Source organism: Antrostomus carolinensis, unplaced genomic scaffold (assembly GCF_000700745.2).
Source record: "Antrostomus carolinensis isolate BGI_N321 unplaced genomic scaffold, ASM70074v2 scaffold4304, whole genome shotgun sequence".
NCBI lineage: Eukaryota > Metazoa > Chordata > Aves > Caprimulgiformes > Caprimulgidae > Antrostomus > Antrostomus carolinensis.
The window spans coordinates 87,948-109,017 of NW_010308659.1; the positions used below are offsets into that span (position 1 = coordinate 87,948).

Here is a 21,070-nt window from a genome sequence, read left to right on the forward strand (position 1 = left end):
GGCCTTCCTTCCCTCTGCCCCTCATTTATGACCCATCTGCAGCAGAATAGTTAATCAACCTACTGCAAATGTTGCAAGGCAGCTTTGTGCCCATGGTCTCAGCTGAAATGGAGGATTAAATTATACACTCGGTGTCTAGAACACAGACATAGGTCTGGGTGATGACATCAAAAGAAACCAGTGGGAAGAGGATGTATATTTTTCCTTCTTTGTCCCAAGATTTATTAGACTTTATAGACTTTGTTACTTGTAAAGAGATGGATGTTGACCTGAGCTGGTAACAGACTTCAGAGATTCCAGCAACCAAGCATGGAGTTGGTCCATTCACACCTATGTCGATCAATGCTGACCCATGCTGTTCTTACAAAATCAGGTCAAAAATAAATCAACTTCAATACACTTTGCTTAACCCTTTACTGCAGACTGGCAATATGTTGTGTATAGTTCATAAAAAAGTATAAAAAAGTTCTTATTGTTGATTCCAAAGTGCTCCTGAACACATAAATAAAAGCATCTTGTTTTTCCAATCTAGTTAGAACAAAGAAATCTTGATTTGTTGCCTGCTGGTATTATCATCTGTTGCAAATATTATTTATCCTGAAAGTCAGGATGGTTTGTTTAACTACAAAGCTCAGGTGGTGTGATGTTCCAGTTCTTTGGAACTGATTTGTGGTACAAATATTTGTACTCATAATACCTTATTTCATATTTTCCTTCTTTCCTGCAAATATTCTAGTGACTGCATTGTTCCCACTGATAACAGCAGCATAATGCAAAATGACGGCCTGTAACAAAGGGCAGAAGTCAGGTGAAATTTGGCTTAATAGTTTGCTTAATAGATTATATTTTCCACACTCAGTAGACGCCAATTTTGTAGTTTCCAACGTGCAGTGCTTCTGCACATGCTTAACTTCATGCAAACCCTAACTTCCAGTATTTTTCTCATAGTTATGACTGCTCTCTCAACTGCTAGCAGAATTTGTTTACTTCTGCTAAAGAGATGAAGTTCCGCAGCTGTAAGCCAACACAAAGCCACACGAAACTGAATCAGTACAGTCAACCCTTGGGAAGGTACCAGGTGGATCTCCATGGAAAGTTTCCAGCAAACATTCAAGAAGTGACAGTAAGTGCCACTTTCCCCATTGCAGGTATCCTCAGATGTCACAGAACAGCAAGAACAACAACAAAACATCAGAATAGCCTTCTAATTTCAGTCACTTTTAGTCACTAAGAGTGCCAGCTTCAGTATTTATTTTCTGATGAGAAATGACACTACAAAAATCATTTTAATCAATTATTTTCATGTGGTTATAAATCTGCCACAAGAACCTGAATTGCAGTTTAATAAAAATATTCATTTAAAAATTATTACAGAGTAGCAGATAACAATTTTAAGTGACTTTTCCTTAAATTTAGGGAAACTCCATTAGAAGTTTGTGAAGGAACTCTGCATTTGCTTATGTGGCAGGAGCTGCAGTTTAGTCAGCATAACACAGATTATTCCTACCTGAGACGTATTTATAATCACACAAAGATAACCCGACTGCTTTGAAGAAGGTCATTCTGCACCCTAAGGTGGAAAGAATGGATGGAGAACTATTTTGGGCCGGATTAGGAAAAACAGACCCTAAAAAGCCATTCTTCTATTCAATTTCAAAAATCATTAATTTTCATGTACAGCAAGTTTCAACAAGAGTTATTATGGGCTTTTATCATCAATGGTGATACAAATGTTTCCTCTCAATTTCCTCTCTCACAGAAGCCTCATTCAAATCTAAATCTTTGCCAGCTATACGCAGGATCGATGATCTGTCAAATTCTTTCACTTCAATAATAGATAAAATTTTGAATACATAAGAAGCTGTCATCTGCTGTGCGCGGGAGATACGCAAGAAATTCAAAGAACTTCCCCATCTTTTTCACCATAACACTCCCTGGCAGGTACGCTGCTTTCAAAGGTATTTTTGTCAGGTTCACAGTGAGCTATCAAGGCAAACTACATGTAGTTCTCCTCCTCCTCTTCCATCAAACAGGCCTCCAACTGCCCTGAGAGGCCAACGGGGATGCCCAGAGAGCTTTCGTAATACATTCTGCTAGATCAGCCATATGGAGAACTCATTTGCCCTGTGCAGAACGTACTCATTTCCCTTTCCTTTACCAAGGGACACTGAAGTCAATGAGCTGGAGAGCTCAGTTCTCTCAGGATATTTCAAACATTAGTAAAAATGTCTCAAAAATAACTTGCTCGCTCTGTCCTGCGTATATAGATAGCAGCTCTCCCCAAATCTTGCTCAAGTTAGTCACCCTAACACACTGGAAGTACAGCATGATGGGTAGAGTGGGACTATAAAATGGAGATGATTTCTAACAAGATAACACTAAATAGAAACCAAGCAAAAGGCAAAAGTTTATGTTTTCACTCAGTATCTTTTTCTTTCTTTGCATTGATTGTGCATAAGGGATTTACAGTCTGAATTTCATTGTGGATAAAATAATTCCATTACTAAAACCCAACAGACATACAGAGGAATATTCTATGACTTCTATTGTAAGGGCCTCAGAATAACTTATAATTTAATATTATTATTTCAGTCAGACTGAACAAATAGCTCAGATTAGCAGAGCAGAATGTTGCTAAGCAATATTGTTCTGGAGTTTACCCAGGACCAGGGAGGGGAAGATATGGGTGGAACAAGGAGATGCAGATGTGCACCGTTCTCTGCTCAACAGGAAGAACTTCTTTGCCACACTACTGTGTCTAAAATACAAAGCTATCACAACAGCAAAACTCCTTGGGAACAGCACATCACTTTGAAGGAAACTGGAGTACAAACATTTATCGACTGAATTTGTGATGCTTTATCAGAATATATTGATAAAACTATACATAATTATTATAACAAGTAATATAATATACATTATATAATACATAAAAATAATATATATATATGGTTAGAGAGACTTCATATTGATGGCTGTTAAATAACACATTTCAGTGTCAGGTCACAGGCTAATTAATTTTCAAAAAGTGAACAACTACCACATCTAAAATTGTGATTTGACCATCGGTTTCAAAGCCTATGGCTAGAGAACCTACATAGGTATTCAAAATAGGATGACTGTGGTTTGAAAGCAACAAAATCTGAAAATATTTCTACTTTTTAAAAAGTACAGAAGGTCTGTGTCCTTTCAGCATTGCAGAGACAGATACAAGCAATTACTTTAAAAGAAGACATTTCAAAATCTGTGATCTGTTGCAACCTTAAACACTCCTGGAAATTAGAATTAATTGCTGGGAATGCACAGAATAAAGGCAGTGCGTATTAAGAATGTACTACATTTTGAGAAAAGCAATATAGTGCTGTGCAAAGTTTTTAAAAGTGCCCATATTTTCCAAGAATTTTACTGAGGTCACTATTCTCTTTATTTCAAATCTTTCCATTTACCCTACCACCAATTCAAAGAACAGTCATTCTTCATTAAAGCTATACACAATACCTCCAAAATGAGCTCTCTTCTTAGATCTTGACTTGCCAGACATAGTTTCTAACCAGCTTACTGGAGTTTTGTGTGCTTCTGCATGCTCGCCAAGAAAAACATCCCAGACATTTAATTTCAAAATGTTCTATTTTAACTACACAAAAAAAACCCCTTGAAGCTTCTCAAGAAATGTAGGATATAAGTGTTCTAAATTTTTATACAAAAGGCTGCTGAAAACAATTCTTACTCTTTAGAGAACAGCAACAACAAAAATCCCAAATCAAGATGACCACAAGAAAAGTCTTATTTTACACAAGTTACAGGCTGAGACTCAAAGCCCACATCCTTTCAGCTCCACACTGTACCAAGAGAGGTTTTTTTTTTCCCTGCTGCAGGTTTCCATGGAAATGCATCAGTCACTAATCTAAATAAGTGCGGGTGAGGGACGCCTGAAAACCTAGAGCAATTACGCATGCCATTAGAGGAAAAGAATATGATTCAACCCAGCTATTAGAAACGTGGCAGAGCTATCACTTTTATATATTGTTGTAGTGTTCTAAAACAAAACTGCTTCTCTGGTGGTTTTTTTTTTTTAAACCCACCCTTTTACTGACTATAAGAGGGGGGAAAAAAAAACCCCAAAACATTACAAATACCTCTCACGTAACAAGGACATAATGAAGTCAGACCATATCAGTTGCAAAACAAATATAGTTAATATAGTTAATAACACACATTTGTTTTGCTATGAAAATTCACTGTACATAAAAGCTTGTCCTTCCGTTACTGGTCAAAGATACTTCACTTTAATCATTTTGATGAGCAATAGAAAAGAGAATACTTTGATCTGCATTAAAGGGCTAGTGATCTTTTAAAAAAAGATTGAAATAAATATAATGTCTGATTAAAGTGTTACTAAACATCTGTTTGTAACCACAGCATACAGGTCAGGCATAGGTGGGCCTCTGCTTACAAAGGTAATTGCAGTTCAGCACCCATACTAACTTTGTGTATATAGCATATATATGTATGTGTGTATATATATATATATATATATATAGCATACAGCAGTCCAGGCACCCAGTGTTCTCTATGCGTGCAAGTGCTTATAGCTCTGTTACCTGGCACATACTGATCTCCAGAGTCCACCTGCTGAAGTTTCACCTCTGTCACATAGTGTACATACACTCCTCTGGTTCTTGTAGCAGGCACACGAGCAGTTTGGGATACATGTCACCTAGCTGGCTTGTCTTCCTGCTTCTCTGTACTCAACCTGTTCCTCTTGTCATACAGGAAAATATTGAATAATCTGGAGCAGGGATTGTGCTGTTGCATATGAAAAAATGTTTTGCCACAAAGGCAGATATTTTTCCCCGTCGCTCACTCTTGAAGAATGAATTACTGTAGTACAACTGATAAGAGAAAACACTGGGCAGCCTTGAAAAATCCATTTTTAGGATTCTAACGACTGTTTTCTCAAGTTCTGATTCTCTATATGAGATTTTTACAGAAAATTTCCCCCCAAATGGTTGTAATTACATATAGGAATCAGGTTACTGAATAAATAGCACTGTTCCAAAGTCTGGAGACCAGGTTTGAGATCTAGCATCTATGTTAAACGTATGTATGCCAGGAACATGCTAGCTACAGTCCCCTTGACAAGTCTACTTGAAATTACTGCAATTTCAGCCAATAAACATTGCAATTAGACCACAAGCAGTAGGATCTGAGAAGGAGGAAACACAGTTCTGGAGGAAAAGACCTCTTAAATTTTTAATTGCACTGAAGTCTCTTTATTCTGCGTGAGTGCTATTTTCAGACTACAGCTACGCACTCTGTCTACTCTAAAGCAGAGCGAGTGAAGCAAGCACTCAGGAGGTAGAGAGCTGGTTTTTCTTACACGCTTAGGGTTCTGCTTCCTGACATCAAGGCATCACTGGGAATAAAGTCTAATTAGTCCTATTCAAATTCATAGGATGTAAAAGCCAGAATGAGAGAAATAATATAGCTTAGACTACAGCTGGCAGGGGAAGCAGTGTGAAACGAGACAGGAGCAGCAGCAGAATGTGCACAGGAGAAAGGGACTATGGAGAGGAGCAAAGGGTAACGAAGCAAACGAGTCTGTCGAGTGGAGTGGATCCTACCCAGGGCCAGGACAGTGACCTGACAACAGTTTGTTCTGTTACAATCATTCTCTTGTACAGCTTATTCATATAGAGAGGATGACACCGCCCTGTTCCTAATCTGCTGCTAATCAAACCACAGAAACAAAACATCTTGGGTTTGAAACTCAGTCAGCAGTTCAGACACACCCTGGCCTCCAACAGGCGATACCTTAAGCATTTAGGTTTTAATGACCATTCCTATGTTGTTTTTTTTTTTCCCCTCACAGCTTCACTATCTCATTTCAGCATTTATAGGAAGCCTGGAAATCCGAAAACATAAGACCAATAGATTTTGCATCAATGGCAAGATTTATGACTGCAGAGTAGTCAAGTCTAATTAATCTGAGCAACAAGACCATGTAATTTTATATACATATCCTGCATGTCCCTGCCATGTTGTTATTCCTGTAACACCAACACTAGTGCTATGCAAGAGCTACATATGCAAACCTGAAAGTAGAGACAGTAACAGTTTTAGTTGTGTATTCAAAAGATGTGCCACATGATTACTAAACATGGATATTAATGAATATTTGACTAATGAAGAGTAGGTTTGTAGTCTATCACAGTGCTATGAAAGACAAGACACTTGCATTACTAAGTTTACATATTACAGGTGTGTAAACCAGAGAATGTGCAAATGTAATTAAATAACAAACTGAACTGCCAGTTACAGGAGCTTGAGTTTGCAGGTAATATACAGATAGAGTAATTCAGCAGTTTGGGGGGTTTTTGATTGTTTGTGGGGGGGGTTTTGTTTGTTTTTTTGTTTGTTTTTAAATCTAAACTACAAGATGCACTGCATTACTTTCCTATGGGCTAAGAGATTAGTTAAGTGCACATAAAGGGAGTGCTTGACAGACTCAGATTGCTGTTGAAGCTATATTTGTTCTATTTACTAAAGCCAGTGTAAAAATGGTTCCTAAGTTAAAAAGTCAACCCTGAAGTAGTTAAAAGTTCCTCAAATGCCAAAATGGGCAATTGGAGAAGTAAAATATAGGGAAAGTACACCTTGGCCTTGCTGTTGCTTCTATATCAATATTTCCAGAATTAGCTATTCTTCATTCAGGATAGACTTTTTAAAAGGTTGCAGATTAGACATTAAAAGGAGGACTTAGAAAAGTGGCAGATAATTTGTCTTTCCTACTTCTTGCTTCACCATCTCAGTGACTATGATTTTTATGAAGAGGAGGGTAAAAAAGATACATGGAAAAATTACATGGAAGTTGTTGAGGCATTAGATTTAAAAACAAAACAAAACAAAACAACAACAAAAAACCAAAGTTGAATGCATTGTCTGGATGTACAACAAAAGATAGAAATGAAGTTTTTGTTGTTCAACTTCAACTTTTGGGAAAAAAAAAAGGCAGGGGCATATGTATACATTCAGAACACTAAAAGATCATACTACAAATCAGCTTGAAAATATATAATCCTTTATGATACCTTTCACTTGCCCTTAATTGCCTTCTCTTCATATGCTGAAACCTTCAAAAAAAGCAGCAGAAAGTTGGTTTTCCTTCTCAAATCTGACAATCTTTTATCTAAGCCTCAAGCCAGACCCTTTCAAGCTTAATTTTCTAAAATTTAGTCCAATCTAGATTAAAAATTTTTAAAGAGACAGTAAAATGCTTTTAAAGTTAAGATTTTAGACCTCTACTATGACAGAAACTTAAAAAGTTTTCTTTATAACACACTTTGAAACCCTTAGGAAATACAATGCCATGAACAGACCACTAGAAAATTACATGGCTTTAAATTGTACACTGATTAAATTGAACAGTGACTTCTTCAGTTACTGATCAAAATCCAGTCTCACTTCAGTGAAGATTAAAGCAAAAAGCGTATGATGACACACAAATTTGGCACAATATTTGAACAAGTAATTCTAGGAATATGTAAGTATTACAAAAATTAAAAATCTCATACCTCAAGTAATGTCATTCAGATGAAATGTCTAAATGGAATTGAAAATCATCACTGAAATGATCACTGTGAACAGTAAAAGACAAGCTTATTATTGTAGATCAACATTCATAAAGTTACTACAACTGCCTAAATCTTCAGGGTATTTCTCCTCAGAACAGCATTGCAATTTGGAGAATGAGGTAACTGAGGCACAGGAAGTGTAAGCAGCGTGCCAAAGACTCCAGCAAAGACAAGGACAAGGCAATAAACCTGTTTTAAAGTACTTCAGTAGAAAAAGCATTTGAGCTTTAAGTTTGTAAGATAAAAATGTACATTTGCTAATTGTTACAGAAATGTCAAAACATATTTTCTAAGCTATCCAAAGGCTAAAATGGCAAAAGAAAATTGTTATCATTTCCAGACGTTTTCTGTAAGGTTAAATGACTAATTCTTGGAAGCAAATAGAGATATAGAAATGAATTCTCTGAAGACTGATATATTCCTGAAACTCCATTGTGTATCATGCTTAATGCCTATAAACTAATAAGAAAAAACTAATTATATTGCATCTTGGTACTTAGGAGATTTTTAGTTATGAGATTTGTAAAATGTTGTAACTGAAGAAATCAAATACTCCAGGTATATTACTGGCGAAAAACAAAACAAAACAAAACAGGAGACTGGCTTAAAAGAAGGGGTAGAGACAGAAGGTGGCAGGAATTCAGATGAATCCACAGTCAACGGTTACTAACGACTCTTTTATGTATCAATCATATCTAAGTAGAGAGCACCCTTAACTTTGTCCAGCGACAGCGCATCTCTCTGCACAATCCTTGTTTTAGAAAATGGGTAATGATAATGTCTCCTAAATTTAATCAGTAACCAGAAGAGGACCAACAATTTCAGTGAAGTTCCAGCTTTTACACATATGTCCTTAGAATTTCAGATATAAAGAGAAAGTCTGATCAACTGTAGGTTTCAGACTACCACCTGCTCCAAAGTGTTACAGTTTGGTGGTCTGGTTCCAGGTCCCAGTGAAAGAGAAGTGCCAGTGTGCTTCACCTCATGAAGGGAAGAGATGAAACCAGAATTGGACCTTGATCATAGGGAGAGAGTTGCCGATCCCTCAGCTCTCTTGTTCTGGGGCCCAAAACCAAAGGCACAGATCAGTGTCCCGGGTTGGCAGCTGGAGGTGCCAGAAGATTTACTACTCCATTCTTCAAAGACCACAAGATTTTCTCCCCAATAAAATGAAGAGGAAAATAACAGAGAAGTAAATTCTGCAGCCTAGTAACCTATCATGATGGATGGGGTTTTCTAGAATCAGAATGCATTTTTCTTCCTCAACATTAAAGAAAAATAATGTAAAAGGCTTGACTTAGTGAACATCTCAGTTGACTTAGTGAACCTTCTGAAACCACTTTAAAACTTCAATGCTTCCCAAAAATGTAGCCTTGTCCTAACAGAAACTTTTATATTGTGGACTTTGTGACATCTAAAATTTGACTGGGAGAAAAAAAAATAAAACAAAATGAGAGACATGGAAGAGATGTTGAATTAGTGAATCTGAATTTTTGTTTTGTAGTTGTGTCTCAAGCATGGGATGCATTTAATTTATGTGCTTAGTAGGTTTATTCCTTTCTAAAGATGTAATTGAGTATAAGAAGTCAACCTGGATTAGCCATCTCTCTGTACCTGAAAACCACACTCCCTCCTTCTCTCCTTATCTCTTTCTCACATACAAATTGCATCTCAGCATACTCAAACTTAATCCTCAAAGAGGCTATGCAAATCTAATCCTCCAAATATATCATAAAAAACCACATTTCATTCTATTTATCATAATCCTGCACAGAGACAGTACAAGAAATAATCACCTAGCAGTGATAATGACTTGCACAGCTTGACGAGTTCTTTTGACACTCAAAATGATCTAACTGGTTAAACAATTACACTTTAATACATCACTGTCTAATTACTCTTTACAGGACTGCGAGGGCACTACAAGTTATTGGCATATGTATAACATCACAATCATTTTAGGAGAGAAAGGACATATAACTGCTTTTAAATAATCTTTTTCCCCATCACATAACCTGAAGTTGACAACTTGTCACCTCAATAAGATCATGATGTCAAAATTTTAAGATAATATTATTTGAAAGGAAAGGTCTCATCTAGAAATGGGTGATAAGGTGGCTAAAGGTAGACTTGCTATACACAGTATATTATTTACAGTTAAATGCAGCTCTGTCAGCTTTAAGTGCATTTTGTTATCAGAAAACTATCAAATTAATAACTCACATTACTAATATGACCCCATATATTTCCACAAATCCCCTGTAGTATTCTTGTGGAAGCTACCACAGATTCAGAGTGATTTTTTTTTTCCCCTTAACCTGAAACCTGAATTCCTCATTCATCTTGATTTGCAATCACAAAAATCAATTGAGAGATGTTAAAAGCTGACAGCACTAGCCCAACACCACTGAGGTGTTCTCAGAACTGATCAGCAGGGTGTTCCTCCCAGAACTAAAGTAATAATAACACTTATTTTTCAAAGCTTTTTATCAATGAAATGTCATAATCTGAATCACTAGTTATACATAATTATTTCTTAATCCTGCCTGTAGATACAAACCACTCAAAATAGGTAGCAAGTAAAACAACCCACCTTTGATCCAGGTATTTTCTTAGTAAGATCAATGATTTATCATTTTATGTTTGCAGTGTTTACTTTACCAAATAAGCTTCAGAGATCTAATTTTTTTTCCCCCAGATGTTGTGCTGAAGGCCATCTGTTTTATTCCTGAGGTAACAGAAGCCATGATACATGTTGCTCTGAGATAAAGTGAAGCAGAATGGCCATTACTCAGCCAAAAAAGGAGTAAGTAGTTTCCTGAACACAGAACTAGAGATCTAATGAAAGGGACTCTCCCCAAAAAGTCTCATGATTATGCAATATTGCCCATATTAAAAAAACCCAAAACAACCTACAAACATGGACACAGATAAACAGTATAACCATCTATGGAGGACTAGAAAGGATCCTACTCAATAACTCATAATTCATTTACTCCTTGAGTGCTTCACAGGACACAAAAATTTTCTCTGATTCTCTCTTGCATGTTTTATCACACATGTAACATCTATACTTGGGTAAATAACCCCAAAAAATCTCCCCTCAACAATCTATGGAAAACAACTGCAGCAGCATGCAGGCAGAGAGTGGATCAAGAACCCAACGTTTATGTGAATTTTCACTTTTATACCATCCACATGTTCTCCCTTTAACATTTATTCATCTCCCCCAGACATCATCCAGTGTCCCTTTGGTCTCGTTTTCAGTGAATATTTGGCAATATTTGTATTTTTGCCACATTTTTTCCCACATTCTACATCTGGCCAAACACGTAGGGGAAGGACAAGACAGGTTTATTGCCAAACTTTCCCAAACATTACCAAAACCTCCCTTCGACCTGCTCATACCTGATCTTCCCATGTCTCCACCAGCGCTGTTTAAGTAGCTTAAGCAAGTTATCAGAGCTTTTCGCCTCTAACACCCACATCTTCTGTGTTACATGAAAATAAGTGGCTCCTTTGGCTTTATTTTAAGATAGCTATTTTATGAGTGCACTCCTTTCATGCAGAGGAGTGATTGTAGCTGAATTGAAAGGGACTGGGAGGGAAGCAAGCACACAGTGGGATGAAGGCAATATGAATTGTATTTAACAGGTTTAGAACACACGCTGGTTTATACCAGCAAAGCTTTTGCTTATTTTTTTTTTTTAAAATGAGAGTATTTTTGTGTTATTAGTTTTCAAACAGTTTGCATGCTGCTGGGGACACAAATCTACCACGTAGGTAAGATTAAAATAAAGTATCTAGTCTCTCCCTTAGCAACCAAGAGGACTGAATCAGAGAGGTCCCTCACACGGTTGATAACGAGGATTACCCTGAAGGAAACAATTTGTTTGATAAATACTATAATGTCATCGATACAAACCCGTGACAGACCACCTTTGCCACAGGCTGAAAGCAAAAATTCATTTCTGCTATTGAGCTGAGACCATACACAAAGGATTTAGGGGTTGGGAAATGTGCAAGAGATGCTGTTTAGCAGCACAGGCCATTTATTTGGGAGAGAAGAACACTGATTCCTGTTTTAAGGATTATCCCATAACAATTCAAATGAAAACACTGGGTAATGTGGGAATGACAGAGCTTCCTTTTAGTATATGAAGCAAGAAAAGAAAAAAAAAATACAAACTATTGCTACAGACAAGTTTTTTTGAGAATAAGTCTGTGAGAAGAGCCTAAAGATCTGAACAGACTAGATGAGACAGGAGAATAAGCGAGAGCAAGCAACAAACAGTTGGGACCTTCCCCAGGACCTGGGAAAGGCAGCTGCTACTGGAAACCAGTAAGGCACAATTGCCTTTGGGCCAGATGAAACAATAAATCACAGAACTGGGAAGAGCTACAGGAAATATACTGCTTGGTCAGAAGAATGCCAAGCACTGATGCATTAGAGTTGTTACAACTATTTCTAGGAAGAACCTGTCTTCACAGAAGGGTATAAAATAGTACTCAGGAATTAAGCTGAAATATTGACAAAATAGGTATAAAAATATGGAAACTCACCTTTTTTCTTTTTTTTCATTTTGTACAGTATAGCTTCTCAAATACATTTATAGGGTTATTATCATGATTTTACAGGACAGCTCAAGGTAGGAAAAAAGAAACCATCAATAGTTAGGAGGATTCTCCATGAAAGATGCAAGCTACACTGACTATAGAAAACATGGAAATATTTAATAAACAGTTTACTCCATTCAAATCCCAGTCCTTTGTGCTCACACTGTTTTTCCTTTGGCTTAAGAGGACTGCCACCTACTGAGTTACCCTCAACTTATATGTTAACATTACCTTCAAATAATGAGAATTTTGATTACAGCTTTTACTTTTACTTATTTATATGTAAAGACACAAAAATGTGTCTAAATTTGTAAGGTTTAGAGTGTCGTTAAACAATTTTTTTTTTGCTGCAGAAGTTGATTTGGTATTAAACTGTAAATTCTTGCTAGTAACTGGTTCAAAACTATAAAGTTCCTAGGTTGGGTTGAGGGCATGTTGGGGACTGGCACAGAGAAAGTCAGCAAATTAATAACCTTGTGTCTGAAACAAGCTGATACCCAAAATCTCACCAGTTACACTGAAAAATTCAGGTAGTGTAGACAGCATGAAAATCCGAGTGTTCCACCTTAGCGAGCCCTTTACCCTGTGCCACTGAGGCAGGAAAAACCACCAGCAAACAAGCCCAGGGAACGCTGCTTGCAATAAACTGCTGTTACTCAACGGCACTCGCAGCACAGTGTTTGTATCCACTCGAGATACTTCATCTCTCATTTTGAATTAGAACAAAATAGATGAGTCAGATCTGAAGCACAGCTAAGAAATCAACAATGACTGCTTTTATTCATCCTAAAATATGGCACTGACTGAGGTAAGGCAACTGCCATATAGTCAGTTAGTACTTACAGCCTTTACTAGAACAACATACTTTCAATTATTATAATGTTCTGCAGCACTATGATAGTTTTGCCCCAGGTTTTATGAAAAGGTCTTCAGGTCTAAATGGAATTTCTGATGGGCTTCTGAGAAGTAGGTTATCACAATATCACACACATACACCTTGTCCCAACCCTAGAAGAGACAACATGAGTAAGAATCTGCACCCATCCTCTGATGACCAGAGCTTTCCTGCAGTTCTGCTCCACAAAGAGGTTGTGTTGTTGAATAGTTGCATTCAGTTTTAAGTGCTTTGAAGATGTGATCTGATCTAGATCATTTCATAGAGATTGATTATTGACTCTAAGGAGTGTGAGCAAAGCACGTAACAGACTCATAGAACTGCATTAATCTATAATCTAAAAACATATTTCCATATATACTAGTTAGAAAAGTGTATAAAAATGTTTACACAACATTAGAGCTCAAGACACACTACACTGCACAGAAAGTGCAGCCTCTGAAATAACAAAAGAGAGTAAAATCCTTCCTTCCTCCCTCTCTCCTTCTGCCCTAACATGTCCTTTCTCAAGTTTTCATATTCAAGCAGAAATAACAGTGGACTGAAATGCAACTGAATACAAATTAAACATTACAGATTATTTTTCCCTTAAATTCTCTACCCAAAGAATGCCATCTAGTGACCATCTACTGAACACAAGAACTGGTATCAATAATGCATCTCATTCACATTAATGATGATGTGCACACTCATTTTGTTACTATTTGTGTGTGTGTGTGTGTGTGTCTGGATGAGAAACAGAAAGGCTAAGTTCTTAACCAGAGTATTTTCATTCAAGGATATCTAACACACCTTAGTAAATTTGTTACTTCCCCCGTGCTTGAACTACTCCAGCCAGAAGGTGGCTTCTGTCTTACAGACCATTTTTAGGATAATTGTCTCCATATGAGTCTACAAACAGGTGAACACTGAGGCATTTATGGTTTCTCAGCATTTTCTAACAGGAAAGATCTCATTTTCTCTTGCTACCCAGCTTCTCTTTTTTTCTTTAAGAAGAAATATTGAGATAACTTCCATATCAGTTAAAAAAATATAATAAAAAACCCACAGCACTTTCTTTATCTGAGCCATTTTGTGTTGTGACAATACCTCTTACAGCACGTTTTATTATAACAGACAGATGAAATGATGTCTTGCCTGCACCGAAACTTCCAATCCAGTTGAACACAAACCATATTTTCCAAAAATCCTAAAGGCAAAACTTTTCAACAAGCCCTCACACCACGTAATAAATATTATTAAATGCTTTGCTCTCTCAAAACAAGCCTCAGTCTCACATGCTAGGCTGATAGAAATATATTAGCATCCCAGTCACTTACTGTCTGATAAGGGCATATTTTGTGACACATTACTGAAGACTGCAATATTTCAGCAGTTTGACACTTCCCTTGCTAATCTTTACTTCCCTCCTTTAGAAGATTGGGAGTACGTCCTGCTGCGTGGCTAGCACTCAGAATAATATAAAGTGGAATATACAAAATGATGCATCATGCTGACAAATAAAATAAGAAGTTCGGAAAAAACAGAATAGATTCACCTGAATAATATTACTAGATGTTTCCTATTTCAAAAACACTCCTGGTTTTTTTGCCATCGCTTTTCTACTGGTTTTGGATAACAGATATGGCTTTTGATTAACAGCCTAATTCTTACTACATTATTTTTCAGATTAATTTTGCCTTTACTTGAAAAAAAGTAACCTTTGGCAGGTAACAGGAGCAGAGATGAGCATCTGCTTCCATCGCCTTCAGTAGCACTCAGAACACAAGCTGCACTAGTATGATGCTCATGACAAACTTTGCAAGCAGTCAATGTAGAATCAAGTCACATCAAGCTGATCCCAGGAAAACCCAGTCTCACGAGGGATGTCTCGCTAGAAGACTTGAGTAAGATGATGTTCTACATATAGTTTGATAGCAAAGACAAACCCTTTAAAAGCTCTCACACTCTTGATGAAATTGCCTATTAGGAAATGTATGAAAAGGTTTTTTCACAATATCAGGTGGAAAACTGGAAGTTATGCCAACTTATAATTAATAATTACAATTAAAAGCATCACATTAAAGTTAGACAAATCCACCAGAACATGTACAGACAAATCTACAATACCAGCTAGATTTAAGGAACAGTGTTGTTACCATCCTTTTTCATTACCAGGTAGTGAATTAAGATAAACCCCTCACACAAAATACAACTATCTACACAGGGATTTACCTTCCTCTGCATAAACACATTATAAACCACCAGAAAAAAAATGTACCAAACACTTCTGCATTCATTCATTTCGCCAATATCTCTCCATTCATAGAAATTCACAATACTGTGGTTTGTAAAGTAATCAATAGAGCAAACCAAACACAAACAACATCTGCAGTGCTCTCTGGATAACAGTTGTTGATACAAGAGGTCTCAGAGAAAGAAGCACCTCCTTTTGCCCACCTTTTTGGAATAAGGCAACCCACTGGTGACCTTATCTAAAGCCCAAAGGGAATTGAACAAGGGACACAAAAGAGATGTACAACATACAGCATCCAGAAATTAAATTGTAGAATGGAATTCGAGCTTTGGTTGTATCTTTTTAAAATTTTGCTGCTGTAGGTAAGAGTAATTGATTTTCTGTAATGAAAAGATGTAATCATCAAGTTAAGAATGTAGCAAGGCTTCTCAATATTGATATTCCAGATAAAGATAAGAGAACAGTTACCTTTATTGAGAAATAACTTCCTAAAAAGATGCTTGAGATTTTAATATACTAACAAAGTTAGCTAATTTAACAAGACTGAAACTTCAGGAAGCCTTGACTTAAATACTCATCAAATGCATACGAAAATATATTCTTGTTTCTGAGATGTTGAAAACCCGTGAAGGAGGTACATTAATGAGTACTAGGTAATGTATTATGTATGTTTGCAGGATGGTCTGTAGAGTATTTTTTTCTTTTTGTACTCTAAAGTAGCTTACCAAGAAAATTAGGGAGAAAGCCTTCATAAATTTCTCCACATTCAGTCCTGATTAGTAATAAGGAAGAGAAAAATCAATACAAATCAGTGGTGCTTTCATATGCACATCAAAGTATGTTTGACCATGTAAGTAAAATGAGTATTGCAAAGTCAGTGGTAAAGCATGTCTCAGGACATAAAAAACAAACGGATAAAATCTACATGGCAAGCACAGGTTTCATAGGAGGGGAAATTACAATGTTATATTCTGCAGGTTTTAGAAAAAAAAAAAATTAAAATGTATCTTTGTGACCTAAAGCCTTTCCTTACAAAAAAAAAAAAAAAAAAGGAAAAATACTTTAGCAATAGAATATTTTTAAAATTAAAGCTTTAAAAATATCTTCTATTAGCAATGATACAGTTTTTAAGTGTTCTAGTGCCTAGTGTCAGTCATATTTCAAGTAAAATGCTGTTTAGCTCTGGAAAATACAGTTCTCAGGGAATTATTTGTCTGTTACATTTATGAATAGCACTAATGTTAATTCATAACTATGCATACATGTTTGTGGAAACATTAAAGCTACTCTTTCATATTGCAGGGGGTGGGGTGAGCTGAGTTTCCCGTTTTCATAGGAAACATATTTACAACCTTTACCTTAAAGCTTGACTATAAGAGACTGCTTGGGCAAAATTAATTTAATCTAAAGGCATAAAATCAGAACAGATTGAAATAATTTTAAATCAGAATGACACAGATTTATGGCAATTTAAATTCACACCTGAAGTTCAGACTATTTTCCATGATACCCATAATCGTTTGGTGACTCAAATACTCTTTGTTATCCCAGTTTGTCCCTCCCGAGATTAGCCCAAATCTGGGTTGATGATAGGGCTGCTATCACACGCTGTGGATGTGGACATGCCAGACTCCAAATTCAGTAATATTCAGACAATAACCATTTCAAGCTTATTTATTTTCATTAAGAACAATTAGTTGTTGAAGAGGCTATTGTGGTTAGTATGCTTTCTCTGTGCTTTGAAATGGTAGCTGAAAGTCAAACCATAAATCTGCCACTTAGTGACAGGTTGCATCATCCAAAGCCTGTACTATAAAAGGTTTCCCAGGGTTAATTGGAAAGTTCTGGTTTAAAAAACAAACCAACCACTGTCCTCCCAAATGTTTCCCAGAACGAAATTCCAGCAATCAGATATAAATGGTATTTTAAGCTTACCCATTTCAGTATCCAAGTAATCTAAGCTATCTGAAACATGAGGATTAAGGGAAAATCCTTGTCAGGGGTGAATCTTATTTGAAAGCCCAGATTCTTTTGCCTGTGTACAAGAGACTACCTGTGATACTGCTAGCAACTATTTTATTTCTGTTCTATCATTATCTTGGCCAAAGGATGGACAGTAGTAGCCTATTGCACATAGGAGTCTGAGACACTAACCCACCAGTGAGTTTTAAACTGGAGTTCAAATACTCTGCCTTATATAAGGGAAATACATTTCACTGAATTAACTCAAAGCAAACAGCAGTAGCATTAAAAAAAAGGTAAAAAACAACAACAACAACAAATCTGTTATGTGGCTTTCCATGAAAACTACTTCCTGGCACAGTTGCTGTGACTGTATGCAAAGCACAGTTGTTTGGTTTAGAATAATACTCTGCACTTGCTCATGTGTGTTGTTGCTTCAGTACATCACTTCTACAGTCATTATCTTTGGATGCAGCATTTGGATGCAATATCTTGGTGTGGAGCCACGGATGCAGCATTCGGCTTGTTGATAAACATCCGTCTCCTCAGAATTAACAATAAAGCGCCCAGTTACTGCAAATGTCAGGGACTGGAGTCCTTTTCTCTTCACTTCCCCATCCAAGCTTCACTCACCCTTTTAGCTTCGCACAAACAGCCTCAGCTGCTGCCAACACCAGGACGAGGACACATTTCTTCCCTTATTTCCCTCCTTTCTCCCCATGCAGGCTTTGAAATCTTCCTTTCTTCCAGATGTGGGCTTTGGAGGCCTGCCTCGCCATCAGATGAGGCCCAAGACCAGCAACCTCTCACACAACCCCTCACACATCCTTCCCGCCCTTCAACCGCTGCTCCGGCTTCCGGGCAACTGGCTGCACCTCTGCTTCCCCCATCCCCTCTTCTCCCCTCTTCCCATGGCAGAGGCAGTCCTCAGCCCACACATCCCTCAAGCCATTTTTATCCAGCCATTCCTCCAGATGCTTTGCCTGGGAAGAAGGAGGCTGGAGGAGCAGCCTGGTTTCCCACCAGGCAGCAGCCCACAGGTCAGCCTCCGCCCTCACACCTTCCCCATGGCGCCATCAGCACGGGCCCTCACGCCACGCCGAGGCATCCATCAACCCTTTTATCACACTTCAGCTTTCCAGTTTATTTATCAAGTACTAGAGTCTGTTCCCAAATGAAAAAATACGGCACAATGCTTCCTCAGGAAAAACACACGTGTTTTTTCCAAAAATTATATAACTTAAAAGAAGATTACCACCAAAGGAAGCGCAAAGGCCTACAGTCTCGATAGAGATTTGAATTTTTTTTCCCCCTTTAGTTTTGAGCCCAAACAAATCATAATTAAAAGAAAAAAAAAATCCACACATCACGTATTCCACAGATGTGACTATTTACTATATATAAAACTGAATAAAACGTGGCAGCAGATTAAGAGAAATTATATTTTTCTACACTCAGCTTTTGCGTGCTCGCAAACCTTCAACAAAACAACTAGAAAAGCCAGAACATAAACATTGCTTTTTAAAATAAAAAGGGTACCACTAGCCAGAGTAAAAATAGAAGGAAATATGTCTACATGTACCTTTACAATGACACAGTATTCACAAGAGTACCTGCCAGATGCTTTGTCCAGTTTGTCTCTCATAAATAACAACTTGAAATGTATCCACACTGACAGCTGTACTCTGAAAAACTGGGAGAATCTCAAAAGCATTTGGGCTTAATGACACTCTAACTAGTACTTCAATATTGTTCTCATGTAGTACAACCAATTGCACAATTGGATATTGTTACAAAGGAAAAGTCTTAATATCTTTTGATTCTAAGTGGCTCTGATGATAGCTTTTACACTCTGCCTTATTTGTTTTTCTGATCAATCTAGAAGAAAATCAACTATTTACTGATTCTTTACCTTTAAAAGATTTAGTAATAAATTAGACCAAAGCAGCAGGAAGATTCTCACACTAGTGTCACTGGTTAAAAAGTGATTTTTTTCTTTTAGATTATTTTTTATAACTCTATTAATTTTCAAGCAATACCCAAAAAGTAGCTACTTAGATGTCATAAAACAGATATGGCAACCATAAACTTGTGCACTGCTATGATTTAAGAATGTAGCTATGTAAGACTTCAAGATTACTGACAATGTCTATTTCCACACCAGCTGGGACTAGAAACGAAATTAACTTCATACTGCAAAACAGCAGTATGTTAGAAATATACATGAGACAAACTTACACTAGCCCCCATTTAACAGAAAACAGTCAAGTTCTGTGTGGTTTAAAAATATCTCATATGTGATAAATTTATTACCTAATTAAAACAGCTTTGCAAGAGCTTTCTTCAATGTTTGGCTGGTGCTTTAAAACCCATTACCTTAAGCACTTTCAATTAACTTTCAACATAATGTAAAAGTTGAAACATCCTACAAAGTAAGTTTAGCACTTCCAGAAATTCTAAAGACTTACTTTTAAAGAAGAATGTTTATAATACATTTCAAACTTCCAACTCTACATAGTGAAATCTCACTGAATCCCAAAATCCCAAAACTATGGTGTAGCTCATATATATATCTTTATATATATATGATATATATCATAACTATAAATAATTATAGTTCACCTTTAAGTTTAAGCATTTTATATTTTCAGAACTGAATCCTAAAACATCTATCAAAAATAATACTTAAAAACATCTTGTTAGAAGTGAAGCTTCTATTTAAATAATCAGAATTTTCTGCACTTATTAGATAGCTAATAAGAAATATGCTAATAAACTCAACTCCTGTTTAATGAGGAAAAGAAATACAGTAACATTAGATAGTTCTCTCCCCATACAAACAGAAGCATGACTAAGCATAAACTCGGTTTCAAGTTTACTTAAACTTTAGATGCATCAGTCATTATTTTAGGAACAATTGACATAGAGTTTTACACACAACCTAATGTAAAAACAATATATATATATATCTATTTCTATTTTAGTGCCACTACTAAACATACGGTTAAATACACACAAAAAACAGAAGGGAAGCTGGAGGTTGTGGTGCACCGAAATATATAGAGCTAACAGCACTTGCAACCATGTCGGCTAGCTTGCTTCCCAGGTGTAAGTTTTTCCCTACTTATCAGTCTTATAAACACTTCCCACCCCAAGCTACTGAGGATCATTAAGCCCTTGTGTCAAGGTCTGGGACTGTGTCTACATGTACTCCTAAGTGTCTGTACTTTTTAACAATATTGCAATATGTTTTGGGGGAGTGGGGACCTAAGGACATCCATTCCTAAGAATAGTATCTTCTATAGTGCAGCATAGAAAGCATCCTCAGGAGATGAGATATCATGCAGGGACAAAACGAGCTCTAGGCTGCTCAGCAAATTCCCACTCTGTCGGACTACAACATAGGCATAAATTAGAAAAGACAAAAACTGGGGATTACCTACTTCTGATTGCAGAGCATTCTGCAATGATGCATGGTCATTCTGACAATCATTTCCACCTTCCTGTTTTTCTATGAACTTTACCATTGTCCCCATTAAACAAGACATTTGCAAGAAAATAAAAATCTTCCTCTTTCATCTTTCCATCTGCTGCCCAGAAAACCATGTGATACGTCACCATGTCAGCAGCACACACCATGAAAATTGCATTCATTTGTGATGAAAGAACTAAACTAGATGAGTAAGAATAACATAAAGATTTTAAATATTCACAGGAAAACAAACT

The 21,070-nt window shown here is 36.8% G+C and overlaps 1 protein-coding gene across 1 annotated transcript in view; it reads right to left on the reverse strand.

The window, feature by feature from the left end:
* LOC104523310 (SH3 and multiple ankyrin repeat domains protein 3) overlaps positions 1 to 21,070 on the reverse strand; it is a gene marked incomplete at its 3' end in the record, with an annotated part of 155,489 nt that overhangs the window by 25,820 nt on the left and 108,599 nt on the right. The gene's annotated exons all lie outside the window — the stretch shown is intronic.